The sequence below is a fragment of the Oryctolagus cuniculus genome, chromosome 1 (genome assembly GCF_051225735.1).
Source record: "Oryctolagus cuniculus isolate XC-2025 breed Fujian yellow rabbit chromosome 1, ASM5122573v1, whole genome shotgun sequence".
Lineage (NCBI taxonomy): Eukaryota > Metazoa > Chordata > Mammalia > Lagomorpha > Leporidae > Oryctolagus > Oryctolagus cuniculus.
Window position 1 is genome coordinate 40,606,895 of NC_142867.1, and position 25,260 is coordinate 40,632,154.

The following is a 25,260-nucleotide window of genomic DNA, read 5'->3' on the forward strand; positions in this document are numbered from 1 at the left end:
ACAGGTATCTTGACCTAGAGAAAAGTCTTAATTCGATAACCCTTTCCAACTTGATGGGTTTTTCTCTTTACAGTTAATAAAAACTTAAGCAATGGGCTCATACGCTGATAATCAATTCTTTTCTGTGCTGCTGTAGCTAACTTATCTAATGAGAGTTTTCATGTGTCTTGAAGGTTTCGCATTTTTCTATTGCCAGTATGAGTCTTGATTGGAAAAACTGCACCATGAAGCTGTTTACGTTATATCTTTAATGTTTGAGTGAGTACCTAACTTTGATCAGATCTAGTCCACAGCCTTGGTTAAACGTACTAATTTTTGACTAAAATGGTTTGACTCTCTGATAGTTTAAATTCTAAACCGAGTCTTTCAACTTTGGGGCTTCCAGTCGGATCCCTGGAACTCTCAAAGGATGGGACTCTAAATTTGTTAAAGTAACAGCTGTTTGAGTCAATTCAAATTATACAAAGTGTATTAAAATGTAGTAAATGATGTCAAATCTATGTTGTATTCATGTTTTTGCTTTTCAGCTAAAGTAGTCTTATAAAAATGAGAGTAAATTCTGTGTATACAAGCCTTTATGTTGTTAACTCAAGTAAGCCAATACAGATTGGTTCAGAAAATTGGGTTAATGCAAACGCCCTTTGGTTCACTTGCTCAGTTTTACATTTACATGTCTTTGATATGCTTTAAACTTGTTTCTCTTAAGGATGAAGATCTTTTCAAAGTTGTAAATATGCACTAGTGACTGTTGCTGCCCAAGTGGTGTTATCCTTATGTTACTTAAAAGCATGGAAATGTAATTTTGACTTTTAATTCAGATAATGGTGTGGTATTCATTAATAGCTCAGTGTTTTAAGTTATCCAGGCATCGGTGCTAAGTAAAATATGGAAAACGTATTATGTGTACTTTTAACATCTTAAATTTGATAAGAGAGACTTTTAAGTTTGCCAGCATGTATTCTCATAGGTTGTCCATACATGATAATTCAAGACTGTAAAAGTAACTACAGGTATAAAGTTTCAGAAGGTGTGAGCAAGTCATGAAAAGTTGTAAAAAGTTTACGATTTTAAAACATTGTTTACAGAGTTTTCTATAAGTTAAATGTTAATGCCAAAATTACACTAACCTAAAGTTGAAGTCTGATCTTCTGTTATAACAATGGGATTTTTTAAAATGTGTACTAATGTTATTAATTATCTGGAAATGGTCTCAATTGTAAATCTTAAAATCTGTTGTTGCAAAAACTGTAACGTCTCTTTTTAACAGTGTCTGCTTAATCAGTTACTCTGCCATTTCTAAAGTTAGGTCGTGTAAGCTCTGTTTAACTCTGTTAAATAGTTCTGAGTTATGTGATAATTTCATGTGCTAACTCTTATGTTCAAAGTTTTTGTATTTCTGGTTTACCTAAAAATTCATGTTCTGCCAAGTAAATGTGTACTCTACTGTCTGTTAAGTTATGATTGATAAAAAGTATTAAGTCTTAAAAAGTTATGTTAAATATTATTATGATCAGATCTGGTCTAAAAGTGTTAAAATCGCCCTGACTAAATGTTAAGGAATTCTATTTTGACCAGATACTCTAAGTTCTCTTGGCACCTTTAACAGACTTTCTGAAAATCAAAGTTCTAAATTCTCTGGACTTTTGGTATCTCCAGAGGGCCCCTGGAGATGTCAAAAGATATATCTCTCATCTTGCAGAGATAATAACCAATCGGGCTGTTTAGATTAAAAGTGGTGCCAAGATGTGAAATGATGCTAAGCTTCAGTTATAAACATGTTTCTTTCTAGCTGCTCCAGCCTTGGCTCAGAAGCCAGATCCTTTAAAGAGGGACTGACAAAGTCTAAGAAGCATCCCATGGTCATGATTTGCATCACCTCAATGTCCAAACCTTAAGCTTTGGCAGATGGATGTTACCCATTTTTCTGAATTTGGTAAACTAAAATACATACATGTCTCTTTAGATACATGTTCAGGTTTTGTTTTTGCCACCCCGCAATGCGGCGAGGCTGCCAAACATCTCTCATTGCCTTCAGGCCTTTGCTGTTCTAGGAACCCCTATACAGATAAAAACTGATAATGGCCCAGCGTATACTTCCAACTCTTTTAAGCACTTCTGTACTAACTTCCACATCTCTCATCACCGGGATTCCTTATAATCCCCAGGGACAAGGTATTGTGGAACGAGCACATGCCACATTAAAAAATTATTTACAAAAAATAAAAAAGGGGGAATACGGGACCATGGCATATTCCCCACAAAAATGGCTATCACATGCTCTTTTCATTTTAAATTTTCTAATACTGGATAATCAAGGGAAAACTGCAGCTGATCGTCACTGGCATCCTGAAACCAAAAGACAACAAGTCTATGTGAAGTAGAAAGACCCTTTAACTGCTCAATGGTATGGACCTGACCCTGTTTTAATATGGGGACGTGGACATGTTTCTATATTCTCGATGGTTACCTGAGCGACTGGTGCGGCAAACAGACAATGTCACAAAGCAGCCCCTCGATCTTCATTATAACATTGCTGATTGGGATCGTTACTGCAGCCGTTATAACCGCCATTTCCATTGCAGCTGTGGGCGCTACAACAGCTGCTATAGCGCTCACAGGGACAGTTCAAACTGCTAATACCCTGAATAATCTGACGGCCTCCATGGCTGCTGCTTTGGATACTCAGACATCCTTAAATGTACATATAAAGGGAGGCTTGATGATTGTTAATCAGCGTGTGGATTTGGTACAGGAGCAGGTGGATACTCTCTGGCAGCTTGCTCAGCTAGGATGTGAGTGGAAATTTTCAGGGTTGTGTGTGACCTCTGTTCAGTACGATAACATGACTCAGGCAGCAAATTACTCTAAACAGTTGTCTCAGATGCTCTTGCAGAATTGGTCCGCAGAATTTGACTACACCTTGAAGCAACTGTGCCTTGCCATGGTCACCATCAACTCCACGCGTGTGGATGTCTCCTTCGCATCTGGATTGTCATCCTGGATCTGCACAGCCGTCTCCAACCTGAAGGAGTGGGCGGGACTTGGAGCTTTGACGGGGTTGCTGTTACTTGTTGTGTTATTTTGCCTGTGGTGTTTGTGCAGGATGAGGACAGCTTATCGGCGGGAATTGGCCATGATAGCTCAAGCCTTTTATGCCCTTGAGGCTGGACAATTGCGGCAAGCATGGCTGGCCTTCCTTGAATGCTAGGCATGGGTGCAGGGTGCAAGGCAAAGCACTGCAGAGAGAACGAGCCATTACGTTCTCTGGAAGGCAAGTCTGTCTGCATGTGGGTTGGCACCCCAGATCCCAACCCCGCGAAAAGGATGCTGTTCCAGGTGGATGCCTGGCAGTGGGGGACAGACCTCTACCTTCTCCTGTAATCCTTAGATGCCTGGTTCTAAAACAAAAAGGGGGAACTGTGGGGAGCCATTGCACCGCGCCCTAAAGATGGCGCCGGCTCCTTTCTCCCGGAAGGACTGGCGAGAAACAAACAACTCCTAATAAGGAGATGGCTGAGCTCCCTTCCGGCTTCCGCATTGCTGTACCTATCAATCCTTGCCACTTGGCTGCTTTTGATTGGTGTGCTGATGGCTATAAGAGGGATGGGAGAGGGAAGGAGGCGGAAGAAGAAGCTTGTTCAAGGTTCCTGAATAAACTGCTTGAAGAAGAGTTCGGGTCGTGTCTTCCTTGCTGGTCGAGGGACGCAACAAAAAATGAATTTGATTTGGGGTTTATATACAGTATTCCATACATCATTGAAAAACTGTAGTCTAGTTCCTAGATTTTGGAATCTAAACTTTAGTGTTCTGCCTCTGTACTGGTCAATTGACAGTTGTGAATTATTTTAGTCATCAGAATTTCTGAGTAGAAGCTGGAAATGATCAGGCCTTTAACTAAGGGAATTATTCTAGCAGCTTGTGTGAAGCTCGTAACAATAGAGGGCCAGCTGAGAGACCACCAAGGCAGAGCACAGAGGGTTTCTGTTAATTTTCTCATGCTCCTCAAAAGTACCTATGATATAGATATCTGATGAAAAATAGGATATCAAGATTTTTAAGGGAAATAAGCATATTTTAATGTAATTTATATCTCAAGCTAATAATCATGCTACAATTTAAATATTTGATTATTTCTATGGAAGTAGGCAAGCAAAGATGCATGACTTAACAATAGTTTACTGCTATTATAATTTTAAGGTATTAGGAATATAAGAATAAGTAAATCTTATGTATTCTATATTCTATTTCAATCTAGCTTCACAAAATATAAAGTTTATGATAATTTTATTTATCCAAATAGATGTCTTGTATAATCATGTATAAATTTCAATTAAATCTGTAAAATTACAAAAGGAACATGGAATTTTGTACTTATACTAAGAAATCACAGTCCATGGAATTAATAAATTCTAGTAATCTGTATCTCTTACTGATGAATATCTCTGTAATTAAGATTTTCCTGGACATCAATCTAATCCCTCCACTTTAAAACTTGGAAGGTGATCCTTATCAACCAACTAGGCTTCATATCAAAGAAAAATAATGCATACTTAAAATTGTCAGCTTCCCAGAACATTCATTGTTGTACATGTTCTCCATGAAATATTCTTATTTCAAATATTTCTAAAAGTGACTAAGAAAATGCTTTCACCATTGATTCACAAATAAGAACTTCTCATCTAATTGTATAGTAACACTTAGGCTGTAATGTTTACAAAAATATAATTTCTGAACTTAAAAATTATTCAGATTATTGAGGACAATTTATTGATATGAATTGATTTTGTGCTAAATGTCAGGCCCGATGCACAATGATTCATGGTCATGTGCTTCCTACTAGCTGAGAAATCCATTGAGGAATGAATCAATATCCTCATTCATTTATGAAGGAACTGGAATACACATTATTTCACCTTCCCAAGGTCATAGATCTAGGAAATGAAGTACAAATGTAGATCTATGTCAATCCGATGGCATAGCCCATTCCCTTCTATTGAAATATTGTAACTTGAAGTAAACTTTTATTGACTACTTCCCAAGATGGTGCTTCAGACTTGATCATTGCTAAAGAAAAATTGGTTTTGTATTGCTTTGCTCTAGCACTATAAAAGATACATTAAATGACATGGCACTATGTAATTTAATATCTCTACTAAGGTGCATTTACTTTCAAAATCATTCCATCTTCCAAATAAGTAAGTGTTCTGAATTATTACCATGACTAGTCTTCTATCATATTTTCTCCTTTTTCAACTAAAATCATTGTTTCATTTTATCTATAATATTTCAAATGAAATGTCTCCATTGGACATATTTTTGAGAGCACAACATAGTATTGTTAACTATAGGAAACACTGTTGTATAGCAGATCTCTAGAGCTTACTCTCCTGCATTGGATGATTATGCCCACTGAATAGCAGTTCCCATTTCTTCTACTATAAAGCCCTTGACAAGTAGATTTCTATTTTCTATTTATATAAACTTAACTATTTCACATACCTCACATATGTGGAATCATGTAGTTATTATCCTCCTCTAAGAAAATTACTTCACTTTGCATAATGTCCTCAAGATCAATCCATATTGTCACATATTGCTAGATTTCCTTCTTAAGATCTAATTTTTATTTATTTGAAAGTCTGAGAGAGAGAGAGAGAGAGAGAGGCAATTCCATCTGCTGCTTCACTAACCAAATGGCCACAAAAGCTGGGTAAGGAGTAAGGAGATTTCTTCGTGGTCTTCTGGAATGTTCCTGGTCTTCTGTCCTTACTTCCCACTACTGTTTGCAACTGGCACTCAAACTCCCTTGGCCTGCTTTCAGGTTCTCGCCTGCTTTTCTATGTAGTGTTCCTCCTGCTTGCAATTCTTTCCTGTACGCTGAATCTCTTTAATATTAGCCATCTAAATATCTCAACTAAAAAATATCTCAGCTAAAAAAATTACCATCTTGGGGAAGTTTTCAGTCTCTTTAATTATGTTTCTCTGTGACATACACTTGCATTTTATTCTCTCATAATGTATAATTTCATGTTTCTTTGAGTATTGTTCATCTGTGCCACTAGAGAGAAATTAGACTCCATCGCTTTTTCTTTTGCATCATTCTATTCACAGTACATACGTCTGCACCTGGAATACAGAACAATTTAATAAACAGCAAGTTGCAAAATTGAAGTAGAATGATATTTGAAAGCCTCATTACTCACCCTCCTTTATTGGCCTGTTGTCCAGATCATTAATTGATCCTGTGTATTAATGTTTAAAGTATTAAATTATAAATGTTGTCATATACTTGGTTCCCCCAAGAAGCAGACTTTGCCATAAAATTCAGCATATAGGATTTTTATTAGGGAGTATTCTTGAATTAATCACCTTTAAATAAGACAAACCTAGTTGTGAGATACCTAATGATGATTTTGAGATACAACCCAGCCCTCTCTAAATGCAAAATGATCCATCAGAGTTGTTTTCAGGGGGGTTGAGAAGGGCATATTTTATCTTCCAACATCACTTAATCACTGGATTTGGAGTGTCTATTCAGAGTTATCAGAGAACCTCACTGTGAACTAGGATGCAATGTTAGCTTTGCTGCCACCAGGTTGTGTCTTCTGACAAGATTAACCCAATTCTAAGTTTTACCTCACACTACATCACTCTCCACTAACTAGTTAGAACCTTACTGCGTCTGCTTTTGTTGTGATAATGGTTTTTGATAAGACAGTTTGGAAAATGTGTATATACTTGACTTTATCTATTGAAATTCAAAAGAAATGAACATCTATTATCTGTTTCCTACAAACAAACTCTGAAATTTATGTGTAAGAAAATTATGGGTAGTGCTTCTGGAACAAAATCTGTAAAGAGGGCAAGGAATTGGGAAGAGGCAGAGGATAAACTTAAGTGTGAAACAGACACCATAAACTCTCCAGCCATCCCTAAAGGTAATGTGTAGTTTGAGCACATAGGATTGTCACAAAATAAGGAGAAGGGGTTGTGCCTTTGGATTTACACATTTGCCAGTGTTTGGACTGGAGCCACCTCCTGAGATGGTACAATTCCTTGAGAGATAGCTCTTTTGAGAATCCTATGCTGGCTTCCACATTTGCCATATTCTAATCTACATAATACTCATTCTTTTCAAATGTACATGGGATTGCTATTTTCACTACTTAAAATGTTTTATTAACTTTCTTTAAAAACTCAAAGTAATAACCAAACCCCTTAATAGAGCTTATTTGTGATTTAGTCACACCCACTTGCTTCAATTCTTTAGTAACATTAAATTCTTCATAGTCAAGAGGTTTTTTAATCTACTATTATTGTGCCCAAAAGAATTTTGCAAAGCAACCTGTTATCTGGAGAGAATTTAATTGGACCATATTTTAGCCTACTTTTGCTGGACTGGTAAAATGGAGTGTCAAGTTGAGCTAAGATAGCAAATATCTTGTGGTTCTTAAATATTATGTTTTTATATACAATGGGTTTTGCAAAGAACACTTCTCTCATATTGAAATATAGTTAGAAAATATAGACTTGATTTTATTTTTAATGAGTATACTCAATTGCATTCCTTTTGTTTAATTCAATAGAATACAGCATTAAATTTTGAATAAAAAAAGTTACAGTTAGGGCCAGCACTGTGACATAGCCAGTAAAGCTACTGCCTGCAGTGTTGGCACCCTTTATGGGCACTGATTCAAGTCCTGACTGCCCCACTTTTTATCCAGCTCGCTGCTAATGTTCCTGAGAAAAGCAGTGGAAGATGGCCCAAATACTTGGGCTCTTGCATCTACTTGGGAGATCCAGAAGAAGCTCCTGGCTCCTGGCTTTAGATTGGCCTAGTTTCAGTCATTGTGAGGCCATATAGAGGGTGAACCAGTGGATAGGAGATCTCTCTCTCTTTCTCCCTATGTCTCTCTCTCTCTGTAACTCTGCCTTTCCAATAAATAAATAATTTTTGTAGAAGTTATACCCATTTGTCCCTTTACATCAGAGTTAGGAAATTAACTTTTCTAATGAATTTCCCTTATGGTGCTGTAATAATATATTTCATATTTGTTGAATTGGTGGTTGTTTTGTTATTACTTTATAGAAATAAATTTATTTCTTCTACAAAAATGTTATTTTCCTAAATGTTCTTTTTTAGATTATTCACACTGTTTGCATCTAAACTCAATCTACTTGTGACAGATTCAGCCTTTGTGTCTTTCATCTCTCCCCCTCTTGCTCTTCTTTTTGTCTTTTCACTTTGTGCTCAATCCAGTATCAGTTTCTTCTCCAAACCCAGATTTGAATAAAACATCACAGCCCGGTATTTGGGACCTGACATAATGAATATGCTTTGAAGGAAGCTTTAGTTTCAATCCTGAAGTGTAGAGGAGTGAATTTCTTATGGGAGGAACTTGAACAGTAAAGAATAGGAGATGGGGGGATCCTGACAAATAATTTCCTCCATTGTCCCTCTCCATTAAAGGAAAAGTTACTTTCTCCCATCCCTTTGTAGAATTTTCATGTGCCAAATGCCTCACATCTTTTATCCATCATTGTCACTGTTCTATATTTGGAATTGCCAAATTAAATATGAGCATTGTAGTCCTTGTTTGGGGCTCCTTTGTCTATTGATTTTGAGTTCTAATTTGAAATATTATATAGTAATTATTATTATTGAATACATGGATGATTAGAGAAGTTTTGGATTTTTCAGACACTATAATAACATGGAGTGCCTCTGCATTAATATAATTTTTTAGAAACCTATGAACATAATTTTGCCTTTTCACTTAGTTTTGCAAAAAATATATCATATACGTAATTCTCTAATTCTTGTTTTCCTTCAAATATTTTCTTATGGAAATTATTTTCAGTGATTTACATCTTTGAACTTCATTAAATAGCATAGGAATGAAATGATTGGATTATTCTTGTCTTAAAGTCTAGTTTGTCTTATATTGGGATGGCTACTCCTGCTCATTTTTTTATTTTCATTTGCATGGAATATCTTACTCCAAACTTTCACTTTCAGTCTGTGTGTATCTTTGTTGATAAGGTATGTTTCTTGTAGGCAGTGTACAGATATGTCTTATTTTTAATCCATTCATCTGGTCTATATATTTGATCTATTTAAAAATATTCTTGTATTTTAAAGGCACAATTGGAGAGAAAGAGGAATGGAGAAAGAGAGAGAGAGAGAGAGGCAACCTTGCCTTGAGATCAGGCAAACTTGTTCTTTGATTACTTTCATATCTCATATTTGCTAAACCCACAGGAACTGACTACATGTCTTTAGCATACTCATCTTTGTAGCCAGTTATGTCAGTGGTCTCAAGACTCCTCTGTTAGATCTAAAGACGAGAATTCTCAGATTTGGCATATAATTTAGTAGCTCAAATACCATATTCCACATCAGTGACTCCAGGTTCAATTTATGGCTCTGAATTTTTGTAAAGTTCTATTTATTTTATTTGAAAGTCAGATTTATAGAGAGAGGGAGACATAGAGAGAAATCTTTCAACTGCTGCATCACTCCCCAGATGTCCACAATAGCTGGGGTTGAGTCAGACAAAAGTCAGGAGCCAGGAGATTCATCCAGTTCTCCTACATGGGTGGAAGGAGCCCAAACACTTGGGCTATTTGCCACTACTTTCCCAGGTGATTACCAGGGAGCTGGATCAGAAGTGGAAAAATTGTGACATGAAATATTACCCATATGGGATGTCGGCATCACAGGTGGTGTTTACCTGCTATGCCACAATGCTGGCCCCATGACTCTAGATTTTGACTCCAGTTACCCACAAATGCAGATACTGGGAACTGGTGCCAATGGCTCAGATAATAGGGTCCATTCCATAAACATGAGAGAATTGGATTGCATTCCCAACCCCAGGTTAATTCTGACCATTGTGGACACTGGAGGAGTCAACCAGTGGACCAAGAAATATTTCTATCTCTCAAATAAATTAAATAACAATGACAAGAATTATATCCTTATATAATATTATGTAATATTATTATATCCTTATATTTAAGTCAAGGCTTAGTTTCATGGGGTTAAGCTCTGTTCATTTATATAGGAATCCCTTTCACAGAAGGGTCCCATCAATGATTTAATGATCTATTGTCATTGTCTTGGCATTTTTAACAAGTTTATCTCAGAACTTGTCTTTTATTTGTAAAGTCCAATGCGGAAATGAGCATGTGTATTAGTAATGGAAATACACAGGTAAATTGGGGAAATATTCCATGTCATACTCAAGTCCTAATACACCTTTTATTGACAATACTGTGGTAGAATCCATGAATGTGCATTTGAAATTACACATAAATTATGAATCCATTTTCATTTCTTTTAGAACTTTTACAAGATGCATGAAATGTTAGATGGAATATTAAAATTTCATTGTGAAAATTTACATTTTAAATTAAACTCAAACAGAAGAAACTGATTTGTATGGAGTGTTAAATATTTTTTTAGAAAATTTGATTCATGAGACTTGAAAGATGTTGATGCATTTAATTTGCATTTTGAAAATTTGTGTCAAAAATGTATCCTGATATTGTTGCAACCCATAAAAATTCAGAACAGATCCAAAAATAGTCACATCACCAGAAATATCCTTCTCAAATTTAAGTTATGTAAAAATTGTGATTTTATACTTACTAATTTTAGATGTTACTTTTAAATATATCAATTGAAAATAAATTATTAGATATAGAAATTTTGATAATCAAAATACAATTTTGCAAGAACAAGAACCAGAAAAAATCTTTTCAGGAAGATTTATTTTATTTATTTGAAAAAGAGTTACAGAGAGAGCAGAGAAAGAGACAGAGAGAGATAGAGAACTTCCATCCACTGGTTCACTACCCAAAATGGCCATGAGGTCCAGAGTTGTGCTAGGCCAAAGTCAGGGGCCAGGAGCTTCTTTCGGTGCCACACATGGGGACAGGGGCCCAACCACTTGGGCTATCCTCAGCTGTTTTCCCAGGGGTATTAGCAGAGAGCTACATTGGAAATAGTGCAGTTAGGACTCAAACTGGTACCCACATTGGATGCTGACACTACAGACAGTTATACCACAACACCAGCCCCACCAGAAAAATCTTATGGTCAAAGTATAATGCTAATAAAGTAGCTTTTTTTCCTTGTATTTAAAAGGCATTATGACAAAATATTTTATTCGACTTGTTTTATAGAAAACAATATTTTTAAAAGAAAACCCAAAATACGTAGGCATTTTTATGGTACATTTTTCTCCTTTTTAAGCAAGAGTCTCCATCTCTTTATTTTACACTAGACTCCATCCAAATTATTTCCACTCTGTATATCATTTTAGTTAAAGCCCACAAGAGGATTTACTTGTTTGAGGCTATTTATATTAGGAAACTTTCCCATTCCTCTACTGCCTTTTGTGAGATGTCACAGAGGAAGACTGTCATAATCAGTACAACTAAAGTTCCAAAAATCTATTTTACTCTCATCCATAATATATGACAGGTAAAAGTGGGATTATGTTTCAACAAAAGTGAATTGGAAGGTCATTAGTTGTGGTTTTCTTCTTTGAGAATGTCTCAGGATGATTTGGGGTACTAATCTGCTATTTCTGAACTTAGATATGAGGGAATTTATTTATGTGTCCCTTTTGCCTGGAATTGAATTTATTACTTTCACAGTTTGTAACATGGCTAGGACAGCAAACTAGTTTTAAATTGTAACTTTTCTTTCACTTCTAAATTAACATAGTTCATGTAGGCACTAAACATCAAAAATTCCCCAGCTATGACCCTTAGCAGATAAGGTTGACAATTTAGTAGGAGACAGGTAGATAGACTAAGGAGAAATGGTGAAAAGGTGCCATGACTCTACAGGCAGGGCAGCAGCCCCCACTGCGTGCTTGGTAACAGGAAAGGGATCTCAAACATTGGGGCTGAAGATGGAAACATTAGATTTCATCTAATTTAAGAAGAGGGGAAACTATATTAGGAAGAGAGTACCATTTTGTACAAAGACACATATGTAAGAGAGGATCTGGTGTGTTCAAGTATTAATAAATAATGATTGCATTGGGCTGGTGCCACGGCTCAATAGGCTGGCTAATCCTCCACCTAGTGGCGCCGGCACACCAGGTTCTAGTCCCGGTCAGGGAGCCGGATTCTGTCCCGGTTGCCCCTCTTCCAGGCCAGCTCTCTGCTGTGGCCAGGGAGTGCAGTGGAGGATGGCCCAAGTGCTTGGGCCCTGCACCCCATGGGAGACCAGGAGGAAGCACTTGGCTCCTGCCTTCGGATCAGCATGGTGCGCTGGCTGCAGCGCGCCAGCTGTGGCGGCCATTGGAGGGTGAACCAACGGCAAAAGGAAGACCTTTCTCTCTGTCTCTCTCTCTCTCTCTCTGTCCACTCTGCTTGTCAAATATATATATATATACATATATATATATATATATATATATATATATATATAACATGTTTATACTATCACTTGGAGTCTGGTGCTGCTGACATATGAATGCAATATTGTTTCTACCATAGACTTTAATGAAGTTTAGCTAGTATAGTTTGTTGTAGGGATAGTCAATTATGGCTTCTTCAGGTTTAAGCAGGTGGGAATCCAGGGTACAGGGTGAATTAGAGCAGTACATTCTCCTTCAATAATATAATTATTTACCATTTCAGATTCTCTCTATTGATTTCTCTAATGCTTTATTTACAGATATAAAATATATTTTTCTATAAATGTCAGATATAAATATGTTTGATACATAAATACATAGATTTAAGAAAATTAAAACTTTAAGGCATAAAGAGCATTCCCACTATGCTGCCTGCCTCTTTGACAATCAGAGCTCTGCTCCTGCCCCACTTTGCCCTGTGCCTTTGGCTCATGCACTATGGGACAATGCTGGTGACCTAAGCAAGAAGTGAGGGGATGGTGAGGTATGCACTGTAGGCTAAGAGGATTGCAGGAAAGAGGAGATCTCTGTGGTAATCAGGAAGATTTTAAGATGATTTTTAGAAGGAGAAGTCTCTCCTGTCTGATTGATGACCAACCCTGTGTTCTCACCTGTGCTGGGATTTGCTTACCTTTGTGGTACTGTTGGGACCAGAATCATGGCCTTTGGTGGTTAGAATCTCTACATTGAGATAATTGAATAATCCAGATAGAGGGGAATGAGCTGTGAACATGAAGAGCTATCAGCAGGTAGCCTTCCAGGTAAACACACCACAGACAGCAACTGAACGTGATGATCTATCCAGATTATGGATTAAAATGGGAAAGGAAAAGTGAAGATCACATTAATTGGTAAAGATGTAGAGTTAGATATGTTAAAGCAGAATTGGACAAGAATACAGATCTTTGTTCTTCTAAAATTCGGATATTTGATGTATTAAGGAAAAAGAAGTACAGGAGGCTATCACTTCAAGAATAAGTGAGGGAATCAATCCTTCCATGTCCCGAGATGACAGTTGCTTGATATTTAAGATTGACAACTCAATTTAGAGAGACCTGGTTTATAAGTTTCCCTCCTTGATGAATGTGGCTATTTAACAATTACTCTTCATTCTATTGTCTCTAACTCTGTTTATGACCACCATGCTCTGAATACTGCAGAATTAAGGATGTGTCAGGTAAACAAGACCGATGGCAGTGTTACAGTGTAACACAGGTAAGAAAGATGACATAGAAGTGTGTTTTCTGTGGAATTATTGGGAAACAAAAAGTATCTTCCAGATTACAGACTGATATGGGAAAGGAAAATTGAAAATCACATTTTTGACAAAGAATGACCATATATAAACCTCATGCTCATAATTTAGTTAGAACATGACTGTAGTGTTAGTGTCTTCTCACAAGCTGATGTACACCATCAAATAGCCCTTGCTTTCAAGACTCCACCATATTGTGAAGCTATATAAAAATCAACCAACAAATAGAAAGGTGATATATTTAATGCAGCTGCCATAAATTTTGATTAGAAAGTTAGTGAATCTAAATTCCAGATAGTGTCAGATTTTAAAAAGATATTTAAGGCAATACATAAAAATGTCATCATTCAACTTAACATTGAATGAAGGCACCTTAGTTGCAATTGCCATCTGGCCCATTTGCTTATCCTGACACACATCCCAAAGTCTATATGATGGACAATGTTATTAGGGTAGTCTACAGAGAACTTTTCTGTTTTTGTTTTTCTGGCATTGACACTTGGAAAGTTCTTTTCTGATGCCTGACACATTAAGGCTTTTTTGAGAAAAGCCAGACAGAGGAAGAAAGATATCATATGTTCTCCATCATATGTGTAAGTTAAGAAAATGAAACTTAATCTGAATACAGAGTGGTGATTACTAGAACCCAGGGGGAGTGGAGATAGAGGGGGTTTGGATACTGGATAGCAATGCAGTTAGATGGAAGGATTAATTCCAAGTGTTACACAGAATAGTGGGTTGTATATAGTTCACAATAAACTATTTTATGAACAAATAGAATAAAGAAATTCCAAGCCTTCAGTTACAAAGTAATATCAAAGAAGGAGAAATACTGATCACCCTGATTTGACCAGTACACATTGTATACAGATATCGAAATGTTATAGTGTAGCTCAATATTTGCAACTATTTTTCAGTAATAAAAATTTAAAAAGAAAATCCTGGTACATTCTAATTGGTCCTGGGTTACATTTGTTTAGATTAGCAAGTAAACCCCTTGCTACTGCTTACAGGGGCAGGTAGCCTCCAGGCTGCAGTCACCTGAGACTATACTCTCATACTGAAGTCCCTATTAAATTACTCCCTGGGGAATCCTAGATTTGCCAGCCTCTACTTTGTTCTAAAGGCATTGTCTGCTTTTGGTGGTCAGTTCCTGAATGCCAAGTTTTCTAAAAAACAAACACACACAAAAAAACAAGCCAACAAAACTTTCTAATTTTCCCAAAACACTGCTTATATTGTGTTACATTTCCTGAGGAAAAAAAAGAGGTAACTTTCAGATGAATTAGTGAAGAAAGATTCATCAAAAATAGAATCAAACTAGCCTTTTTGTGGTACATTGCTGACAGAAATATCCAGGCCTTCGGGAGTCTCAAGTGAAGCAGAATGGCTCTATATTCCTCCCTTCTGTCCATCGCCAATGCATTGTCATGCCTTCAGTCATGTCTTCCACAGTGCCACTGCTTTTTTAAAGCTGGTCCTCAATGACCCGCCTCACCTCATAGTTACTCAATGCAAACCCACTGAACAGTTTCTCAACAGGGACACTTTCTTCTAATTAGCAAGGTAGCCCACCATTCTTATAATACCTGTTGTGACTGATTTACATGTTTTCTTGCATAAGAATACTACAAAACAGCAGAATGAAAGTGCAACCCTTGTCACCAGCTGACTTGTATTTCTGATGTCAATATGCTGCCTAATTGCCTGGGAAATATAATTCCAATCAATAATGATAGCATGGAGGGAGGTTTATAAACATGAATCTTGCAAATCTCTCATGTAATTCATTGTTAGATTCAGGGAACGTGAGACAGCTCCATCAGATATCTTCTTTCAGATTACTAGCAGACACCAGTTCCAACACTAGTTCTTTTTCACAATCAGCTGCATTTGAACTATCTTACTTCAATTATGCGTAACATGATGATGAATGAGTCTGAGTGCTAAACCAAGCTATTACAATTTTGTTTAATGTAGTCAGTGTTCAGGTATAGACACCTTGCAAAATGAGCAGTCGAGTGATTCCTTTTCATAAGAGCTTTTGAAGTAAAGCTTGGAAGATTTAGATCCTTTTAAATGTTTTCAGACATTTTGATACCTACATGGATGCAGCATCTTGTATGTCTTGTAATACAGCATTTTTTAGGGATAATAGTACAAAAACATCTTTTTAAAGGAAAGAAGTATAAAACTTTGAATATACAAAATATGAAACCGGAAGCTATCAGAAATAGAAAATTCAGAAACAGAAATAAAATGGAAAAAGAAAAGTTCCCATTAGTTTCTAGTTGGGAGATATCTTAAACCAATGTTATTGTCTTAAAAACAAACAAACAACAACAACCTGGCAAACAAGTTAAGCCACCACTTTTAACAGCCACATCACATATCCTGGCACATCTTTCTGATATAACATTTTGCTGAATCACTTTGCAGTAAGCAGATGATGGCTCAAGTGCTTGGGCCCCTGTGACCCTCTAGGGAGACTCTAACTGAGCTCACGTTGGCTGTTGAAGCTACTTGGGGAATGAACAAGTGGATAGAATAACTCACTCTCTCTGTGTCACTCTGCCTTTCCAATAGAATAAATGAATCTTAAAATAAGAGTACAGTAGAAAACCCAATTCAAGTAATGTATAAAAAAACTAAGTAAAAGTTGAAAATCTTAATTCTTCCATTAAAGCTAAATAAGTTTTACAATACTTCTGAAATGCCCATGTACAGAATAATTTTTAAAATCCCCTTAACAGTTCAAACCTTAAGCTTTGGCATGGGGAATTCCCTTTGGACAGTAAGATATTTTATAAAACTTTAATGGAGTTCAAAAAGAATGGTAAATTGGTGGACTATGTCACTTACTCAAAAAGTGTATCTTAATTTCTCACTTAAAAACCTACGCAAGAGATGAATCATTAGCCAAGGAAGTTGGTATATGCTCTAATTTCATTTTAGATCACATTAGTTCATCTCACTCCTTCATGTACTACCACTTTGGTCTTTGCAGAATATTACTTTTCTGTCATGCTTTACTCACTTTACTTTTCAAAGTCAAGTTCCTCAGAAATGTCTTAGATGACTCATTAATGAGCACAGAATGAATGATCAGCGCTGCATGAATTCTTCATACAGAAAGCCTACTTGCTGGTCAGAGGTATAGATTCAAGTGTGTATCCTCCCACAGAGAGAAATCCTTTTGTAATTTAATTATGAGGTGATTTGACATGCTTTGTATTAAGAGACATTTACCCACTCTAAAAGAGAAGTGTTACACATAATGGTCCTTTGGCTCTTTGCTTTCAGAAAATCATATATCTTCTCCACTTCACACTTTCTCTTAGACACATAAGGGTGTGGCTGAAATTTGTATAATACATGTCTTTCTGAAAGTGACATAACACTCCCTCTCTTTAATCAGTTATGACACCTCTACACATTTCCAAGTAGCTATCAAATGATTTAATCATTCCCTTAGGTTGGACTGCACACACAGGATTTCTACTCATCACTGGAACTGTCTAGAAAGAACAGTGATATATTGTGCCGAAGGGAAGTCATCAATCATGATGTGTTCTAAGTCAGCTCCTTTGTCAAACAAGAAATTTAAGAGGAAAGTAATTGTTGGATGGCAAATATGTACTAACCCTTGAATTTCCAATACACTGTCCTTACATAAAGCACTAGAGTTTCTTTTATTTTGCTATAAAATATGTTATCTATATTAACACTTATTTACAAATACATCTTAGCAAATAATTTTGGGATATATATTTACTCCTTCAGAATTTATGAAATGATTTAAAGAAAAAAATAAGCAACTTAATTGGAGTTATTCCCTGAATCAATTAACTTTTAACATTAAGCCAAAAATACATTATTACAATGTTTATATGCCATACAGAGAATTCACAGTAGATTCTATTCAAGTGGGAAGGAGGCAATTCATTGTAAAGATACTAATGAGCAGCTCAATGATTCTTTGAAGAATTTTCAAGTGGATTTGTTGCCAGGTATAGTAATTTATTTCCCTTGTTGAAATCACTAGAACAGTTTTAGCTATGAATTCCAATGCTTATAGAATAAGGCCCAAAATTTGAAGACAATGTGACAAAACATTTCTCAAAATGATCCCATCTCTCACTCCGTACTTCATTAGCATTGTAATTTATCATAGTCAGAAAATCTTTCAGCATTTGCCCTTGCAAACCAAATGAGATTATTTATACATGGTAGTTATTAGCTGGAACCCATACATTGGAACGGTAAGCTATGATGAGGGGGATAGGGGCTGGGGTAATATATTACAGTATTACTGCCACATTAATAAACCAATGAAAACTAAAACAGAAGCAAAAATAATTATAATTTTATGACATTGCCCAAAATAAGCAGGAAATTTCCTTTGTAAAAAAGAGCAGTGATGTGATTACACTGTCCCATGATATCAAACCAAAAGGAATTTTATTCTGTTGTTCATATTTAATAGATTACAAAGTCTTTTAATTGTGGTGAAAGATGCCTGTCAGGCCAAGAATTTTTCCATATTATTTTTAATAGCTGTAATATTTAGTATTAGAATTTGTTTTGAAAATATACACCTTGATGTCTTTTCTAAATTAAAAAAAATCTACTTACATGTACAGTTTGCTGATTTAAATATTATTCTAAATTATAATCATAGGAGACTTTTTTTTTAAATTTATTTGACAGGTAGAGTTACAGACAGTGAGAGAGAGAGAGAGACAGAGATAAAGGTCCTCCCTCTGTTGGTTCATTCCCCAAATGGCCACCACGGCCTTTGCCATGCCGATCTGAAGCCAGGAGCCAGGCACCTCCTCCTGGTCTCCCATGCAGGTGCACGGGCCCAAGCACCTGGGCCATCCTCCACTGTCCTCCCGGGCCACAGCAGAGGGCTGGAATGGAAGAGGAACAACTGGGACCAGAACCAGGCACCCACATGAGGTGCCCACGGAACAAGCAGAGGATCAACTAACTGAGCCCTGGCGCCAGCCCCAGTAGGAGACATTCTTTCAGTTGCTTGCTCTTCTTCTTTTGGAATATTATTTCCAAAAGAATAATATGATAGCAAATAACTCAGTTCATAGAGATCATAGTACATGAATATTTTTGAAAATTAAATATTTGAATAATACATAGTGTATTTTTAAAATTTAAAATCCCACAATATTACACACTGTATAACTTATTAAGCTAGTTAAAATGTTTTGAGAAGTGATTGTATTTTATTTCTCTTATTTGCAATTTTTCCTTTTTTTAAAGATTGGTTTATTTATTTGAAAAAACAGAGTTATATGGAGAGAGAAACAGAGAGAAAAAGAGAGAGAGGGATGGTTCATTCTCCAATGGCCAATCAGGAGCCAGAAATTCCATCTGGGTCTCCCATGTTTGTAGCTGGACCCCAAGCACTTGGGCCATGTTCTGCTGCTTTCCCAGGTACATTAGCAAGGAGCTAGATTGTAAACAAAGCAGCAAGGATTTGAATCAACACTCATTTGGGATGCTTGTATCACAGGCAGTGGCTTAACCCACTGTGCAACAGCGCTGGTCACTTATTTGTAATTTTTCTAAACTCATATTTTTATAGTACTTCCACTTTCTCTTTGGTAGTTTATTCAGTGCAATTGTTTTACTCTATTTTGGATAAAACAAAGTCTAAGTCCCTGATTCTGAACGCGCATTAATCTACCTCAAGTTCAAGTGCAATTCAAGTTCAATTTTATTTCTGCAATTTCAGATATGGCCTCCACACACTAATCTAATTTTCCTAAACTGAACACTCCGCATCCATCCTTCCAGATTCTGCTAGACAGTTCAGTCATCAGCTTCTCCATTCTCAATTATTTTAAAATTATTTTTAAAGAAACCTTAAAGGCCACAAAGATGAATTGCTAAATTTAATTAAATATTGCTTTTAACATAGCAGCAGAAGTTGTAAAGCTTGAAAGGAATAAGAGAATTGGGATAAGGGGGTTACCTGGAGGAAAAGAATGGGTTTAAAGGGTAAGATTACTGCAAATCTGGAAACAAGCACTTAGAATTTGTTTTAATAAAAGAAATAGTAAGGGGAATTGTGTAGAATAAACTATTTAAAGATAAACTTGAAGTAGCATAACAACATGGAAACCTCAGGGAGGGAGGGATGCAGAAGGACATCTGTAGGTTGCTAGGGAACATGGTCCTGGGTTTATGAAACTGCCGACTATTCATGACAAAGGGCAGAAGAGTCTTTTATCTCTGCCCTCTGGTAATTCAACCAATCGGTTTTAAAAACTGCATTGAGATGACACTAATGCACAATAAATGCATCTATTTTAAGTATATGGTGATGCTATTTGACAAATACATGCAGTCCCATAGACATCATCATAGTAACCAACAGAATATTTCTATTAACCTTACCATGTTTCCAAGAACTCAGTCCCACCTAACCTCTTTACTGTCTGTAGCAGGCAATTATTGTTAGCCTTAGGTCACTAGATTATATTTGTTTTCTCTCATGTTTTGTTACAATAGAATAATATAATGTGCATTCCATCATTAAAGGCTTATTTCGCTTAGTATGATATTGAAATTCATCCATATATTCGTAAGTAGTGGCTGTTGCATAAAATCATTGTTATCACAGTGGCGGTAAGTCTACCTTAGGGAAACTAGGTAATGAATGCAATCAAAGTTGGTTTAGAACAAAATATTTTCAATATGGTTTATAAGTCCACTATTGCTTTGTATGATGCCATGTAATCAACTAACTTTATGAATTCACTTTTCCTTTTAAATTGCTACTTGTCATCTGAATTACTTTTGTAGCTTATAGAAGTAAAATAAGCTAGAAACTCATTTCTTAAGTAAAGAACAGATTAATATATCCAGGAGGAAAATACGCACTTTCTGGTAATTTCTTGAACTTTAGGTTGGGCAATTTAAAAATTAATTAATAATGGGAGTATATGTTTAGTGATTATTAAGATTTAACTCTGTTACCTATATCACATTTATATTTGTTATACTCTGTGGAGAAAGTACATTAACCTATTTAGCAAACATCTAGTAAAACATTATAACAGAATGAGATTGAGGAATCCTTCTATTGCCAATCTTCATCTCCTATAGATATTTCACACTTTGGCAATAACATTGGATTCTTATTATTGTTATTGTATGAATGGACAGTTCAGCTTTACATTCAAAAAATTTGTGTTCTTTGTATGAGATATCATGGTTTCTTATACAAATTATTAGATGATTGCTTGTTGTATGCAATCTGCTATACTTTACACAATGGCTCTAAATTGCTTTCACATGGTAGGTACCAAGCTTTTCAAAACAATAATTACATTTGCATGTCCACAAAGAGAAATGGTAGCAGGTTGGGACCACAGCCTTATTACCCAGTGGCATTGCTTTAATTAAATCAACCTTCACCTTAAATGCTGCTGATAAATATAGGCATGTTTAGTAGCAGGAAGGCACACAAATAAGTGAATATTTTCATCATATTTAAGTAAATTTAATGAAATTTCAGTTCTGTGTCAAGGGATTACATAATATATTTCACTAATGACTCCTTAGAGGCAGTTTTTATTTTAATAGTAAAGACTTCAACAAAATTTTCTGTTTAGTTTGGTCTTTTGTGTTGTAGACAGAGGAGAAGATGACCTAATATGACCCCTCAGCCAAGAGATTCATGCTCAGATGTCAAGCTACAGAATTCTTATATCCTTGGATATATTAGAAAACAATAAGTAACATATTTATGCTATTTATATATAGTCCATAAATCTTATCACTAATAGTGCTGATGGGAAAATATTGCTAAAGTCTCTGTGACATTTGGCAAACATTCAAATGAAGACCTTAAAGACTTCAATTGAAAACTTTATAGTACACATGATTAAAGAACTTCATCTATTAACAATCATTAGGGTAGGGATGAAAACAAGTTCATACACATAGAAATATTGCTCAGCCTACTCTAAAATGTTTTCAAGCAGGTTTAATATTATGTAATTATCGTGATATTATTAATAATGATTATTGAGAAAATCCTGTTGTATTGGAGTTGCATGATAGAATAATTTACAAATTACTTAAACTCATTAGCTATTGTGCAGTAAATTTAATTTGTGCTAAAATTTGCTTCTTTTATCCATACTAATTCTTTTTTTAAGGAAAATATGTATTTATTATTTGACAGTTATAGTTACAGGCAGAGAGAAGGAGAGACAGAGAGGTCTTCCATCGCAGGTTCACTCCCCAAATGGCTGCAACTGCCAGAGTGTGGCTGATCCAAAGACAGGAGCCAGGAGCTTTTAGCAGGTCTCCCACACGGGTGTGGGGGCCCAAGCATTTAAACCATTTTGTATGCTTTCCCTGGCCATGGAAGAGAGCTGGACTGGAAGTGGAGCATCTGGGACTAGAATTGGTGCCCATATGGGTTGCTGGCATTATAGGCAGTGTTAACCCCCATACTGATTCTTTTAAGCTACAGAAGGGATGGTCAAAAGACTACTTATACATAGTTTTGAAGAAAACTCTTCTAAATTTAAGATTCACATGAATCCACAAGTAGCCAGTGGGAACCAGGATAAGCTGCAGACAGAATGTTCTGCACACCTTAGGGTTCTTGTTCCAGGTTCATAAGATTTGAGATGGATGACCTCTTTAAACTAACAGCATGTTACACACTGAGTGGCATAGCATGGTTATCAAGATGAAAGATATGGTGTAAGAGGTTGGAGTTAGAATATTGTTTATGTCACTATCAATTTGGAGGCTCTGCAAGAGTTACTGTATTTTGTGCCTTTAATCTTCATCTAGAAGCTGAAAATTGCAATGAAACCTGTTTTACAGTGCTATTTTTAAAAACTATGTATTTGTGTACAAATAGTAATTAGTCTTAGTATCTTCATCATATTTGAATACATTGAAAAAGGCTACATAGAAAATGAAATTTGTAGTGTTAATTTCTTTGAACCAAATTAAATTTCTGTTGTATTTTTAAACCTGACTTTCATGTATAATAATGCTAAAATGGGTGATATTAAGATCAAACTTGTTAACAATTTAAATTTTTATGGACTTCATATTGATGAGAAATCCTGACAGAACATGATGGTAATACAAATTCCAGTGGAGAATACTTAATTTATAAAAATGTTAATAAATTAATTAAATATATGATAATAAATGATTATATCTTAAGTTCTGCATAGAAATTTTATAATCAATTAATTTTTTAAGGTACACAAATTTCATATATTTCTTTTTTTCCATCACTTTACATAGTTTCTATTTTTTAACTTTTATTTAATAAATATAAATTTCCAAAGTACAACTTTTTGATTTTAGCAGCTTTTACCCCATAACCTCCCTCCCACCTACATCCATCCTATCTCCCACTCTCTCTCCCATCCCACTCTTCATCAAGATTCCTTTTCAATTATCATTATATACAGAAGATCAATTTAGTAAGTAAAAATTTACTGAGTAAAGATTTCAACAGTTTGCACCCACACAGAAACACAAAGTATAAAGTACTGTTTGAGTAGTAGTTATACCGTTAATTCACATAGTACAACACATTAAGGACAGAGATCCTGCATGAGGAGTAAGTGCACAGTGACTCCTGTTGTTGACTTAACAATTGACACTCTTAATTATGATGTCAGTAATCGCCCAAGACTCTTGTCATGAGCTGCCAAAGCTATGGAAGCCTCTTGAGTTCTTCAACTCCGATCTTATTTAGACAAGACCGTAGTCAAAATGGAAGTTCTCTCCTCCCTTCAGAGAAAGGTACCTCCTTCTTTGATAGCCCATTCTTTCTGCTGGGATCTCACATACAGAGAGCTTTCATTTAGGTCATTTTTTTTGTGCCACAGTGCCTTGGATTTTCGTGCCTTAAATACTCTCATGGGCTTTTCAGCAGGATCTGAATGCCTTAAAGGTTGATTCTGAGGCCAGAGTGCAGTTTAGGACATCTGCCATTCTATGAGTCTGCTGTGCATCCCACTTCCCATGTTGGATCATTCTTTCCTTTTTAATTCCTTCAGTTAGTATTGGCAGACACTAGTCTTATTTATGTGATCCCTTTTATTTATTTATTTATTTTTATTTTTTGACAGGCAGAGTGGACAGTGAGAGAGAGAGACAGAGAGAAAGGTCTTCCTTTTGCCATTAGTTCACCCTCCAATGGCCGCCGCGGCCAGCATGCTGTGGCCAGTGCAACGTGCTGATCCAAAGGCAGGAGCCAGGTGCTTCTCCTGGTCTCCCATGGGGTGCAGGGACTAAGCACTTGGGCCATCCTCCACTGCACTCCCGGGCCATAGCAGAGAGCTGGCCTGGAAGAGGGGCAACCGGGACAGAATCCGGCACCCAGACCGGGACTAGAACCTGGTGTGCTGGTGCCGCTAGGCGGAGAATTAGGCTATTGAGCCGCGGCGCTGGCCCCTTTGACTCTTAATTCTATCATTATGATCAATTATGAACTGAAACTGATCACTTTGACTAGTGAGATGGCATTGGTACATGCCGCCTTGATGAGATTGAATTGGAATCCCCTGGCACGTTTCTAACTCTACCATCATGTATTTCATATATATAGATTAAGGAACAAAGTGATACTTCCCACCCTACTTTCCCTCCTCCCCACACTTCCACCCTGCCTTCTTCTTCTCTTATTCTCTCTCTTAATTTTTACAATGATCTATGTTCATTTTACTTTATACTCATAAGATTAACACTATGCTAACTAAGTAAAGAATTCAAAAAATAATAATAAGAAAAAAGCACTGTTCCTCAATAGTAGTGGCAAGGGCTGTAAATAATCATAGAATCTCAAAATATCAATTTCACTCTTAAACATTATATTTTTTGGTACTCTATTAATTACCACAGATCAGAGAAAACATGGTATTTGTCTTTGTGGGACTGTCTCATTCTGCTATGTTTTATGGTTTCCAGTTGCATCCATTTTGTTGCAAAAAACTGGATTTTATTATTTTTTATACAGAGTAGTATCCCATATACATATACCACAATTCATCCAGTCATCAGTTGATGGACATCTAAGTTGATTCCGTATCTTAGCTATTGTGAATTGAGCTGTAATGAACATTGGGTACAGATCACTCATATGGTGATTTCCCTTGGGTAAACTCCAGAAGTTTGATTGCTGGGTAATATGGTAGGTTTTTTTTTTTTTTTTTTAGCTTTCTGGGGTATCTCCATACTATCTTCCAGAGTGGCTGCCCCAGTTCACATTCCCATCAAGAGTGGATTAGGGTACTTTCTTCTCCACGTGCTCACCAGCATTTATTATTTGTGGATTTCTGTATGACAGACATTCTAACTGGGGTGAAGTGAAATCTCAATGTATTTTTGATTAGCATTTCCCTGATGGTTAGTGATCCTAAGTATTTTTTTCATGTGTCTATTGGCCATTTGAATTTACTCTTTTGAGAAAATAGCAGTTCAAGTTCTTTGCTCATTTCTTAACTGGATTGTTTTGTTGTTGCTGTGTTTCTTGAGATCTTTATATATTCTGGA

The 25,260-nt window shown here is 36.1% G+C and overlaps 1 pseudogene; it reads left to right on the forward strand.

Annotated features, from left to right (window-relative positions):
* Window positions 1–25,260, forward strand: part of LOC149128365 (small ribosomal subunit protein uS2 pseudogene) — a 196,012-nt pseudogene that overhangs the window by 44,665 nt on the left and 126,087 nt on the right.